Genomic DNA, 13317 nt, shown 5'->3' with positions numbered 1-13317 from the left:
TGCATGGCTGTCTTTAGAAGAGCATATGACGGCCGTGGCCAGGGGGGCTTTTTATCAGGTCCGCCTGATTCGCCAGTTGCGTCCCTTTCTGGATCGGGACTCCTTACGCACAGTCACTCAGGCACTCGTCACTTCCCGCCTGGACTACTGCAATGCTCTCTACATGGGGCTCCCCTTGAGGAGCACCCGGAGGCTCCAACTGGTGCAGAATGCGGCCGCGCGGGGGATTGGGAGCGAGGGGGGAGCGAGGGGCACTCCCATGTGACAACTCTCCTGTGTGAGCTGCATTGGCTTCCAGTGGTCTTCCGGGGTGCGCTTCAAGGTGTTGGTTACCACCTTTAAAGTGCTCCATGGCATAGGACCTGGGTATTTGCAGGACCGCCTTCTGCCGCCGATAGCCTCCCACCGGCCAGTATGCTCCCACAGAGAGGGACTCCTCAGGGTGCTGTCAGCCAGGCAATGTCGGCTGGTGACCCCCAGGGGGAGGGCCTTCTCTGTGGCAGTTCCTGCCCTCTGGAACGATTTGCCCCCAGAAATACGAAGGATATCGGATCTCCGGATCTTTCGCCATGCCCTGAAAACTTTTCTTTTCCATCAAGCAGGGCTGGCGTGAACCCCCTCCCCCTTTTTTAGTCTTTTTAGTTTTTTAGTTTTTAAATTGTCATTGGGTTTTAATTGAATTGTTTTAAATTGGGCCAGGTATGTAATTCTTTTAATAATTTTAAATTTTGTGTTGGCATGTGTTTTAGTTCTGGCTGTGCACCGCCCTGAGTCCACTAGGAGAAGGGTGGTATACAAATTGAATAAAATAAATAAATAAATAAATAAATTCATGTATGAACCTGACAGGAAGACTGTCTCTACATTATACAGGGAAAATGTTATGAAGATGGAACCCAAACATCTGGGGGTATTCTGAAATAATTAAAACATGCCATTTGTAATCTGTTGTTGTTGCACCTGCTGCTGCTGTTAAGTTGTTCAAGCACTTCTGATCCTTTGTGACAAAATAGACCACATTTTGCCAGGATTATTAGTCAGTTACTGCTTATTTAGATTCTTGTGAATCTCATGCTCATGCGATCAGAGTTAATATCTGGTCATCTGTTCTTCTGGGCCTCCTTTTCAGTTACTATACCTCCTAGACTGGGGTCTTTTCTGTTGACTCTTTTATTTTATTTTATTTTGCACTATATATGCTTTTAAAAATTAAGCTTTAGTTTCATTGTCAGTGCTTCCAATGGCCAGTCTAGTTTACTTCACCTACTATTGAATTGTTTCATCTTCTTACAGTCATAAGTATTGTCAAAAATTTTCTCCAGTACTACAATCTAAAGGTATCACTTTTTCTTTGTTCAGCCTTTCTGATAATCCACTTTCACAGTTTTATGTTTCCACTAAAAAAATAATGGCCATAATTTATTCTACTGTCCTCACGATGTCTCTGCATTATACAGGTAGTGCTTGATTTACAACCATTTGTTTAGGGATCGTTTGAAGTTACAATGGCACTGAAAAAAGGACATGGCCATTTTTCACTTATGACTGTTGCAGCATCCCCATGATCACATGATCAAAATTGAGATGCTTGGCAACTGACTCATAGTTATGATGGTTGCAGTGTTCCGGGATCATATGATCACCTTTTGCAACCTTCTGACAAGCAAAATCAACAGGGAAGCTAGATTCACTTAACAACCATGTCACTAAGTTAACAACTGTGATAATTCACTTAATAACTGTGGCAAGAAAAGTCATAAAATGGGGAAAAATTCACTTAACAACTGCCTTGCTTCGCAACAGAAATTTTGGGTTCAGTTATGATCATAAACTGAAGACTACCTATAATGATTAAATCTACAAAGATTAAGATAAAGTTACTTCTTCAGCTTCTTTTTACCTATTTGGATTAGACTGGTATTGTTTGCTAACATAATTTTAGATTTTAAAGACTCAGCTGCAGAATAGCCATTTTATTCTCATATTCGACAAGATGATTTCTTAAGCCTTCTTTGCTTCAACCCATTAAATAGTATAATCAGCATATCTGAGTTGTTGATAAGGTATTTCGTCTAGCAGTTTTAATCCCAATTTCTGTGTATTTTATCCAATCCCAAAAGACTAGGCTAGACATGTCCAATCCGCTACCCATGGGCCACATACAGCACCAAACAATGATTTATATACCTTAACTATACTATATATTTTACATGGAATCCAAGACAATTCCTCTATACTCAGTGTGGCCCAGGCAAGCAAAAGGTTGGACACCCAGGTGTTAGGCAGATAACAATTTCATCATAAAGGAAAAAGAAGAAAAATATATAATACAAGGAATACCAACAAAATCAAAAGATAAAAACTGGAAAACTACCAAAAAATATATTTGTCTTTTCTCTGCTTCCATAGCCTCTGACTTGTTAGAGATTTTGCCTTGTATAATTTTCTAAACCAACACTTCCCAAAACTTAAAGAGTGAAATTCATGGGTTTTTTTTGCTGATGATTGAAAATTAATGTACAATTAAATTAGCCCAAGTAGGTAAAAGGAGTAGATAACTCTAACCCTAGCTGCATTATTATTAGTACGTATAAGTGATCAGATACATTTACAGGTATGATAACTGTTAGCTTAATTTGCATTAATACAAATTAGTCAAATGTAGTTATTCTTAAGTAGGATGTATGATTATTTGAATAATATGTAAATTAATCTGAGTGGAAATTCCTAATGTCTAACACGTTTTTATCATGCATCGTTTTCAACAAAGGTTTATAAAATACTTCTGTTTAATGTTTCTGTCACCTTATGGTACATTCCTTCCCCTGATGATCCATTCTTGTTGATTTACACGAAATCCTTCAAAACTTGGTTACAGTGGTTATGATCACAACTGAGCCCAAAATTTCTGATGTCCAAGCAGGTTGCCTCATTTATTGACTTTTTTTGCCACAGCTGTGAAGCCATTCACTGCACTTGTTAAGTAAATCATGTGGTTGTGAATCTGCCTTCCCCAAATGACTTTTCTTGCTTTCACCAAGATCACAGCCGCAATGCAGACTTATGGATATAAAGTACAAATAAGTTCATTTTATGTTACAATGACACTGAAAAAGGGGACTTATCAATGGTGGGTTTCAAAAAATTTTACTACTGGTTCTGTGGGTGTGGCTTGGTGGGTCTGGCAGGGGAAGGATACTGTAAAATCTCCATTCCCTCCCCAATCCAGGGGAAGGTTACTGCAAAATCTTCATTTCCTCCCAATCAACTGGGACCCGGGAGGCAGAGAATAGATGGGGGTGGAGCCAGTCAGAGGTGGTATTTACTGGTTCTCCGAACTACTAAAAATTTCCGCTACCGTTTCTCCAGCACTGGTCAGAACCTGCTGAAACCCACCTCTGGGATTTATTATCATTTTTTCACATTTACAACCTTTGCAGCATGCCCATGGCTATGTGATCAAAATTCAGGAACTAGGTCAGGGGTCTCCAATCTTGACAACTTTAAGCCTGGCAGACTTCAACTCCTGGAATTCCCCAGCCAGCAAAGGGAATTCTGGGAGTTGATGTCTGACAGGCAAAGTTGCCAACCTGAACAAGGTGACTTACTCATATTTATGACTGTTGCAATTTCCCAGAGTCACGTGATCCCCTTTTGCGATCTTCTGACAAGCAAAGACAAGGGAAAGCTAGTTCACTTAACAACCGTGTTACTAACTGAACAACTGCAGGTCATAAAATGGGGCAAAGTTCACTTAACAAATGCCTCACTTAGCAACAGAAATTTTGGGCTCAATTGTGGTCAAAAGTAGAAGATTACCTGTATTGTCAACCTTCATTTCAATCACTTTAGGAAACTGCTTATTCATTGCTTTTCAACTATTAAGAACCTTTCAATCGATAAATTTTAAAACATGCACTGGCTGAGTTTTCTTTAATCCTTAGTGAATTTTAAAAAAAAATACCTCTTCTTTTGAGATAAAGAGCAAAAAAGATTATTAAAATATTAATTTTGGAAACTTACATTTGAACTAAGGGTCCAGATGGACTGAAATAAGATTTTGAAATTAATTAAAATTGAAAGAAGGAAGGAAGGAAGGAAGGAAGGAAGGAAGGAAGGAAGGAAGGAAGGAAGGAAAAGAAAAGACTTTTGTGGGAACATGCTCTTGCTTTAAACTATTAAAACATGGTCAAATGAAAATTTGAACATTGTACAATATAGGGAACTAGAAGGAACTAAAGATTACAATTAGAAGAAAAGAGCATTTAAATTTTACTTACCAACACAAAATGGAGCAAAATATTTTAACATTGAATATATTGCAAAATATTGGTGAGCAATGGATCCAGAAATTAATCTTAAAAGTGTCTGCCATTATTGGTAGACTGTTTTTAAAATACATTATTGAAAAGGAACAAGTTTTATTCAACAACCTGAGTCTTTGGAGAGGAGCGGCATACACATTAAATAAATAAATAAATAAATAAATAAATAAATAAATAAATAAATAAATAAATAAATAAATAAGACTGAGACTGAGACTGAGACTGAGACTGAGACTGAGACTGAGACTGAGACTGAGACTGAGACTGATCTGAAAGTGGATTTAAAAGTGGATTTAAGAGGAAGAATGATATGGAAAAAGATGTTAGACCGAATATACAAATGAAACAAGATGATGCTTTAATAATGAAAACTAAGTCACTTTTTCTCACAATCCAATCCACTTAACAAGGTTGTTGTTGTTGCAGAGGCATATAGGGAGAGGAAAAATTATAAAAAAAATAAAGGTAGACTTAAATATATAAATATACAAATGGCAGATCAAAAGAAGGACTTAGTTCTATATTGGACATACATAAGAGATCTGTTAAAGTTCTGAAAGATTTTATTAGAAGGGACAAAGAAAATGAAAACAGGTTCTAGGACATTATTTGAAGGGATTAAAAATCAAAATTTTTAAAAGTAAAAGGAAGAAATACAATTTGAGTTTATTGGATCAAGATTAAAATAGATACGATTTTATTTCTGGTAATTCTTAATGGACTTTTGCTGAATTTTAAGGATCTGTTTATAGGTGAGATGAAATATGGGATGAAAAGATTGTTTATTGTATTTTAAGAGAAGGTGATAAGGTGTTAAAAATTTTTATACTTGTTGTGATGAAGAGGTGATTAATTCTGTATGTATTTTTTTCCTTCTTCTTTCCTATACATTATGCAAAGGAACAATACTGTTTACTTATTTATCTTATTTCTAAAAGAATTATGTCTGTCATCATTGATGCAGAAATACGATTAATATATTCCTAGATCCTTCATTCTTGTGAACCTAAGATTATGAGCTCTAAATACTTGGCATTCCTAGCAAGCAATAAAGCTCAGGAAATAATTAAGCCTTGCCAACACAAATTATTCTTATTAATATTCTTTGCTTTTTTTTAACCACCTCTGACCCTCAGTTGCTCCTTCAGCTGCAGTCCTTTAAATATAAACACCAAAGTTCTAATGTAGGTAATGTTTTTTAGGATTTTAAAAATATTAAAGGCATTTTTTCTATACTAAGAGCATGCAACAACATGCAGTGCGTCATCCATATAACATAGATAATGTACTTGCCTCAGGTCATGACATGAAATGATGCAATATCTAATATGTATCATTTGCACAATTATCTCATGCCACATGTGTCCATTTCAGCACCCTCGTGGTTTGTAAAGACGTTTATATCCTGTAGTCTTCCCTTCTCCAGCTTAAATGTACTCAATGCCTCCAAAGTTTCCTTGTAAGTTTTTCCTTAAACATTCTTTTCCATACTTCAGTTTCTCTGTGTTCATTCTAAAATGCAGGATCCGCACCTGGATATAATCTTCTGGGTATGATCTGATCAAGACAGAGCAGAGATAATTCATTATACAGTTAGTCCTCAATTTACGACCATAATTGAGGCCAAAATTTATGTTGTTAAGTGAGACATTTGTTAAGTGAATTTTGCCCCATTTTGCAATTTTTCTTGCCACAGTTGTTAAGTGAATCTCTGCAGTTGATAAGTTAGCATCCTGACTGTTAAGTGAATCTGCCTTCCCCATTGACTTTGCTTGTCAGGAGGTCGCAAAATGTCATTCCATGACCCAAGGACACTGCAACTATCATAAATATGAACCAGTTGCCAAGCATCTGAATTTTGATCACATGATCATGGGGATGCTGCAAAAGTTGTTACTATGAAAAATGGCCAGAAGTCACTTTTTTCAGTGCTGTTATAACTTTGAACAGTCACTAAACAACCTGTTGTAAGTCGAGGACTACCTATATATGGAAACAGATGAGAAAGGAGTACGTCACTTTCTAGTTTCATTTTCTCTTTTCTTTATTCTCTCCAATCTGTTTTCACTTTGTGAAGTAAATACAGTTGAATTGGCAATTTAAACAATTCATTTGTTCCACTGAAACCGGTGGGAATATTCTCACTAGGGATACACCTATGGAAAGGGGTGTGTCCCTTACTGAATTGGCAGAGCCTTTGAATCTCGTAACCTAGTAATTCCAAGGCTCAACTACTGCAATGTGCTTTATATGGGGCTGCACTTGAAAAAAAAAAAGAACTCAGAAACTTCAACAGGTCCAGAAGGAAGGGACATAAGCATGATGAGTATGCCCACATGAACCTCTGTTTCCCAAGCTGCACTGGTTGTCAATTTGTTTCCAGGTGCTAGTCAAGGTGCTGGTCTTTAACATACAGGTAGTCCTTGACTTATGACCACAATTGAGCCTAAAATTTCTGTTGCTACAGTTGCCTCGGTTGTTAAGTGAATCACTGCAGTTGTTAAGTTTGTAACACGGTTGGTTAAGTGGATCTGGCTTCCCCATTGACTTTGCTTGTCAAAAGATCACAAGAGGAGATCATATGACTCTGGGGACACCGCAACCGTCATAAATATGATTCAATTGCCCAGTGTCTGAATTTTGATGATACGACCATGGGGATTCTGCAATAGTTGTGTGAAAAAACAATGATAAGTCACTTTTTTCAGTGACACTGTAACTGAGCAGTCACTAAATGAGCTATTGTAAGTCGAGGACTACTTGTCATATCTGTAACCTTTAATTGGGCAAAATGATATGTTATGGAACAAAACATTTTGAAGCAATATCTCTCAAGTGGGTTAACTTACAGAAACTTTCTGTTGCTAAGCGAGAAATTTGTTAATTGAATTTTGCCCCATTTTACGACCTTCCTTGCCACTCTCGTTAAATGAATCACTCGAGTTGTAAAGTTAGTAACACAGTTGTTACGTGAATCTGGTTTCCCCATTAACATTGCTTGTCGTATGACCCCCAGACATTGCAACCATCATAAATAGAAATCAGTTGCCAATCTTCTGAATTTTGATCGTAAGACCCACAGGGGATGCTGCAATGGTCATAAGTGTGAAAAGCAGTAATAAGTCTTTCAGTGCCGTAGTAGCCTTGAAGGGTCACTAAATGAACTGTTGTAAGTGGAGGCTACCTGTATATTGCAAGCCACCCAAAGTCAGTCTGGAATCAGGCAGTACCTAAACTGAATTAAATGAAATAAAAATTATTTGACTAAATCTGATACTAATTTATATCTGTCTTTGCAAATGAAAACAAATTGAGGACACTATGGAAAAATCTTATGAATAACCAGGGGTGGGTTCTACTTACCTTTACTACCGGTTCGCAACGGGGCCGCGCGCACAAGTGCAGAAGCATCTGCTCATGCGCAGAAGCGTTTTTATGACATCCGGGTCAGTGGGTGGAGCCTCCCACTGGTTTTACTACCAGTTCTATAGAACCGGTGCGAACTGGGGGCAATCCACCACTGTGCATAACTGTGTGAAGCAGGTGGAACACCAGTTGAGGTGTCCTGCTGCTTGGTGATATAGGAGGATAAAAATGAGGGCGAAATGAGATACCAGAATGGGATAGAGTTTACAAAAACAAGATTATGAGGATAACAAAGGATTAGCAGATCAGAAGTTGAACTTGATGGGCTTTTTCAACAGCAGAACTCAATCTGTAACCCTATAAGTGCTTAGCTTGAAGCAAGAGGCACTGAAGTCAGTAGAACAATAATTCTGTGAAGAGATGCACAGGATTGTATTGCCAGAGATCACAAAGATGTGATTTGTTGATGGAAGACACTATATTTCACCAATTACATAGACTGTTCTAGAAGCGGATACTAATTTACTTTTTTGGGGGGATGTTTACGTTCCTAATCTGGAGACACCTGGGCATCAGTGTTTCTCAACCTCAGAAACTTTTAAAATGCACAGATTTAAACTCCCAGAATTCCCCAGCCAGCATACTGCACATCTGTTAAAGTTGCTAGGTTGAGAAATACTGCTCTGGATCATGATTTATCAGGGCTAGGAATTAGACCAGCTTTTTCTAGAGTGACAACCCTCTTAGTGAGACTTCAGTGGTCAGACTGGCAGTTGAATGTTTGTGCATTTGAATGATAATCAGTGGAATAATTTGAATAAATCTCTGCCTCTAGTCATCCCTTTATCAATTTTTGGGAATTGTACTGCAATGCTCCACAAAGTTTGTTTGATTTGGTTTATTGTATTATGGGAACTTAAATTTAAATATATTCAGTAAACTATGATAAAGCTGAGAATGATTTAGTACAAAGTGTGAATGTAGCTATGACCCCCCCTATAAATTGTATTGGATTATAAAAACTTTATCTCCTAAAAGAGTCACATCAAGGACAAAATATGTAGGTTCCGAAGTCAAGTCTGATAAATGTCAGGATATGGAACTAAGCCATGCATTCTATTATCACTTTCTCAAATTCAGAGAACCACTATTTTTTAAAAAAAAAATAATTTTATTCATAAACATTTTTGAATACAGTGTATTGTCAGGATATACTTATTGCCATGCGCTCAAAAGCCCGATTGGGCTTATTATCAGGGGATGTCTTATTTTGGGGAAAACAGGGTAGTAATAATATAACCAAATAATTTTAACTAAGTTTCTTTTTATATTGGCTTATTTACATTTTTGTTAATTATGATGATTGTAGTTATATACCTTCTCTATTGTTGATAGAGAAGAAAGAAAGAAACTTCAGCTAAACAATTCTGCAAGTACTCACTGTGCTTATTTAATCACGGGATATTGGCTGATGGAGGAGATGAGATTCCACAGCAGCTAGAGTGCATACAGGAAAGTGTGACAAGCAGCGTATTTCGCTATGCAATATTCATTAGGGAGATGTAGTGAAAAGGCATTTGCAGGCCCTGAGAAGCTTGCTAGTTTGTTGTGCTTGATCCCTTCTGCAGTCCTTGGGAGTTCTTGCATGGTTTATTGCAGGGGTGGGCAATTATGGCCCCTTTATGATCTGTGGACTTCAGCTCCCAGAATTCTGACTTCCAAGTGATGGATGATCTTGCTTTAGGGGCTCAATCTTTCCCTTGCACCTTCTTGTTAACATTGAGTGGAACCAACCGTAGTAAAAGGAGAATGATCACACTACTATGCTCTCTATTCCTAATCCAAGTACACCATCCAGAGGGATACCATGATAGATGCTATCAAAAGCTGCTAAGATATGAAAAAGTCCAGGGCATTTGTATGACCGCCATCCAGGCTGCACCAGAGGTCATCAACAAGAGCAAACAATGGTGTCTCAATACTATCTCCCAATCTGAAATCTGACTGAAAAAGGTCTTGACAACCCATTTCCTCCAGGAGTCTCTGAAACCATAGCCCAATAACCTTTTCAAAAATCTTCTAAAAAATGAAGTGAGAGATGGAAGAGATTTTTTCCAGAACCGTTGAGTCCATCAATGGCTTCTTGAAGAAGCAGTGTACTACTGCTATTTCAAGGCAGGCAAAGCTATATCTTCCCTTAAGGATGATGACACCACCACAAGGACCCAACTACAGATCATCTCCCAAGTGGACTTCACTTGCTAGTGTAGGAAGTTAGCACCCACCCCTTTCCTAGAAGAATGAAATATTTTGAGAAATATTAAAAAGGCAGAATATTATATTTTCCTAAAGGAGAAATAGAGAAACATGCTCTCGGAGAAAAAAAGCATCCCCCGAGGCTTTCTTAATAGCCCCCAGCAGATATTTTGTGCCCATTGAGAAAGATTGGGCCACGCTATCTACAAAACAAAAGACCTCCAGCTCCGGGATGATGGGGTTAAAACATGACCCCCCAGGATTAACCCACTATCATCTAGCAGCTGAGCTCACCACATTGCATAATCTCCTGGGAACATTGCATCACCCTCCAGGCTTCAACCAAACTTAGCTGAGACAACCTACAGAGCCAGCTATGACCCCTACAACAGCCAATAGAATACATGTTCTTGCACAGGTACAGGAAGTTCAAGTGCAAAACCCAAGAGAAGGTATAAAAACCACCCACTCTCAACTCCATGTGGTCAGCTACCCAGAATCACACATACTTGGTGGTTCTGTTTCATCAATCCAATCAGCCTCCACCCTCCATTTTGTCTCCAGTGCCTTTCTCCTGGCATGGAATTGAACCACATGAACATTCTTCCAACACTAGGATGGGCATGGATCTAATACGTCCGTGATGGTGAACCTATGGGCATACTAGCTGCCCCCCCAGTTCACCTCCGCCACACATACGTGCGCGCCTCCCACCAGCCAGCTGCTCGTCAGGTCTCTGCTGCGCATGTGCTGGGGTTGGAGTCGGGGCATGTGCAAGGGGCATGCGCATGCACAGGGGAGCAGGCAAGGTATGTGCGGGGGACATGCACACTGCATTTTGGGGGTTTGCATCAGGTTTATTTATTTATTTTTCAGATTTCTATACCGCCCTTCTCCTTTCGAACTCAGGGCGGTGAACAGCCAAAGTAAAACATTTGTACACAAAGTTAAAATAGATTTAAAATAATTAAATAAAGTTTGGCCCATAATTTAAAACATTTCAATTCAAAACCAATTTCAAATTTTAAAAACCCACCATAAAATCAGGACAGCCCGGCTAACTGAAAAAAATAGGTTTTAAGGGCCCGACAAAAGTCCTGAGGTCTGGGATCACTCGTATCTCTGGGGGTAGATTGTTCCAGAGGGTAGGTGCCACCACAGAGAAGGATCTCCCCCGGGGGTCGCCAGCTGACATTGTCTGGCCGACGGCACCCAGAGGAGGCCCTCTCTGTGGGAGCGAACTGGCCGGTGGGAGGCAATTGGTGGCAGAAGACGATCCTGTAATATAGAAAGGTTATAGAACTTGCCCAGTCCAATTCCAAACAGACTTATCTCCAAATACTCGGAATATTCTTCAGAGTAGTCCTGTAAATGATGTTGTGCTTCAACCTTCCTCAGGAAATATAAGTGACTAGATGACTATCTGCAAATGGAACAACAGTGGAAAAAATAACTACATTTTGCCACTGTTATCACTGCAGCGTCTTCCCTAATTTGTGCTCTTACTCACAACTGGTCAGAGTCATTCTTTGTCTTTCATATTAGGGCTATGATTCACAGAAATAATTGGAAGCTATAATCTTAACACATCTGGAACCCAGAGGATCACAGAATACTTTGAACTTTCCATAAACAGCATGTTTGCTTTTCATATCTTGGAAGAATATTGATCTGGCCATAATTAACTTCTGCTGCTTTGGGGAAGTTTGAGGTATTTTGTGTTAAAACCCAGTTTAGAGTGTCTGTATTTGTACGGAAATTTATCATCATTTTACAAAAGATTCAACTTATTCCTTATTCTAATAAATAAAACTGTCTGAGCTTATTTTTCATTTCAAGAAAAATATATTTGACTCAGGAAAGGGGGATTGTTCAAACAGCTCTCAATGCTACTGCTATTTTGTTTCGCTTCCTCACCCCTAATATGAAGGAACAATCTAAAACAACTCTACTATCCCTGCCAGACACATGGATGAGCTAAGAATCAAAAATATTTTAAGAAGTAGATGGCCTTTGTTGCAACGATGGCCCATTTTCTAAAAGGGTTTAGCCACCAGGGGGTGCCAGAGGCTCTGGCTTCTTCTCCCAACCTCAAGGGGACATCAAACCCACTCCAGCTCACCAGTCAAAAATGTTTCTGTCAACTTCCTAGTTCTCTGTTTTTCTAAAGCTTTGAGACCACTCCTTTCCCAGAGTTAAGGTCAGGAATTGTGGCGCCCATCACCTCTCCTGTGAACCTCCCTCCCTTTCTCTGTATGGTTTACCCTCCCCCAAGCCAAGCCCCCAGGAAGGTGGAGTGATAGAACCTCAGGACTGAAATTCAATAGCTTTCCTTTATTCTTTCTCTCCTCTCATTCCCTAAAGCGGCAAAGGAAAAGCCAGAAGAACAGAGGGAGAGAGAGAAAAAACATGATTAGGAAGATTAATCACAGGGGGTTGAAGACTTCAATATCTAAGAACTAGGAAGCTGAACAACACAGAGGCAAACAAGAGGGGGAATTGGAGGGAAATGGGGAGGTGGAGGGAAATGGGGAGGTGGAGAACAGAAGAATAGATAAGAGGACTACAGTGGGAGGAGAAACAGAGTGATAAGAGAAGTGGGGGAACAGCCAGAAGCAGTGCTGAAAGGAATGGGTAGCATTAGAGAAGGAAGATGAGAGGTAACTGGCACAAATAGAAGAGGGTACCGTGCCCCGATACTAATGCCCAAGAGCTACAGCTGTGGGAACCAAGGAAGACAGAAAATTTCCTGGGATCAAAACGTTTCCAAGGAGAGTGGTCCAACTTTTTCTCCTCAATCTGCCTAGAGATTTGGCTACCACACAGAAGCCAGGTAAGAGCAGTGATTCATCCCTTTCATCTTATTATTTCCCTTGTATTTGCAGGTTCCCAGGTTGGGGGTGGGTGACTTACCGACAGTGGTGGGATTCAAGTGATTTAACAACCGGTTCTCTGCCCTAATGATTTCTTCCAACAACCAGTTTGCCAAACTGCTCAGAAAGTTAACAACTGGTTCTCCCGAAGTGGTGCAAACTGGCTGAATCCCACCACTGCTTACTGGCCACCATTGGATTCCAGCAACTCTTTGCAAACAAACAATGCAAGATTGCAAACAAAAGTGATATTTCCCTGCAATCAGGGACAAGAAGGGAAGAGGGCAGCAGACACAGAAGTTGGGATTCCCAGAAAAAAATGAAGAGAGGTTTGAAGAATAGATATCTGCAGAAGGGGTGGGGGCAAACAAAATAAGGGGCCATAGTATTGAAGCTCTACTGCTTATTATGTGCATAATAAATTTCTGCTCTGGGGAGCCTCCATAAAAGCTGTGTGTTCACAGAGGTAATTCTTTGAGTTCAAGAGCAACTTTATC

The 13317-nt window shown here is 39.4% G+C and overlaps 1 protein-coding gene across 4 annotated transcripts in view; it reads left to right on the top strand.

The window, feature by feature from the left end:
• Positions 1 to 13317, top strand: part of PLEKHA4 (pleckstrin homology domain containing A4) — a 78424-nt gene that overhangs the window by 3538 nt on the left and 61569 nt on the right. For 2 of the 4 annotated variants that reach the window (XM_034423245.3, XM_034423248.3), the window contains exon 1: positions 12087 to 12780. The exons of the other annotated variants lie outside the window; for them this stretch is intronic. The gene's annotated coding sequence lies outside the window, so the exon portion shown is untranslated. Of the gene's footprint in view, positions 1 to 12086; positions 12781 to 13317 lie in introns of those variants that run through there. 4 annotated transcript variants of the gene reach the window in all.

The sequence above is a fragment of the Pantherophis guttatus genome, chromosome 4 (genome assembly GCF_059756535.1).
Source record: "Pantherophis guttatus breed Tessera chromosome 4, ASM5975653v1, whole genome shotgun sequence".
Lineage (NCBI taxonomy): Eukaryota > Metazoa > Chordata > Lepidosauria > Squamata > Colubridae > Pantherophis > Pantherophis guttatus.
This window is presented reverse-complemented; position numbering and strand designations above follow the sequence as displayed.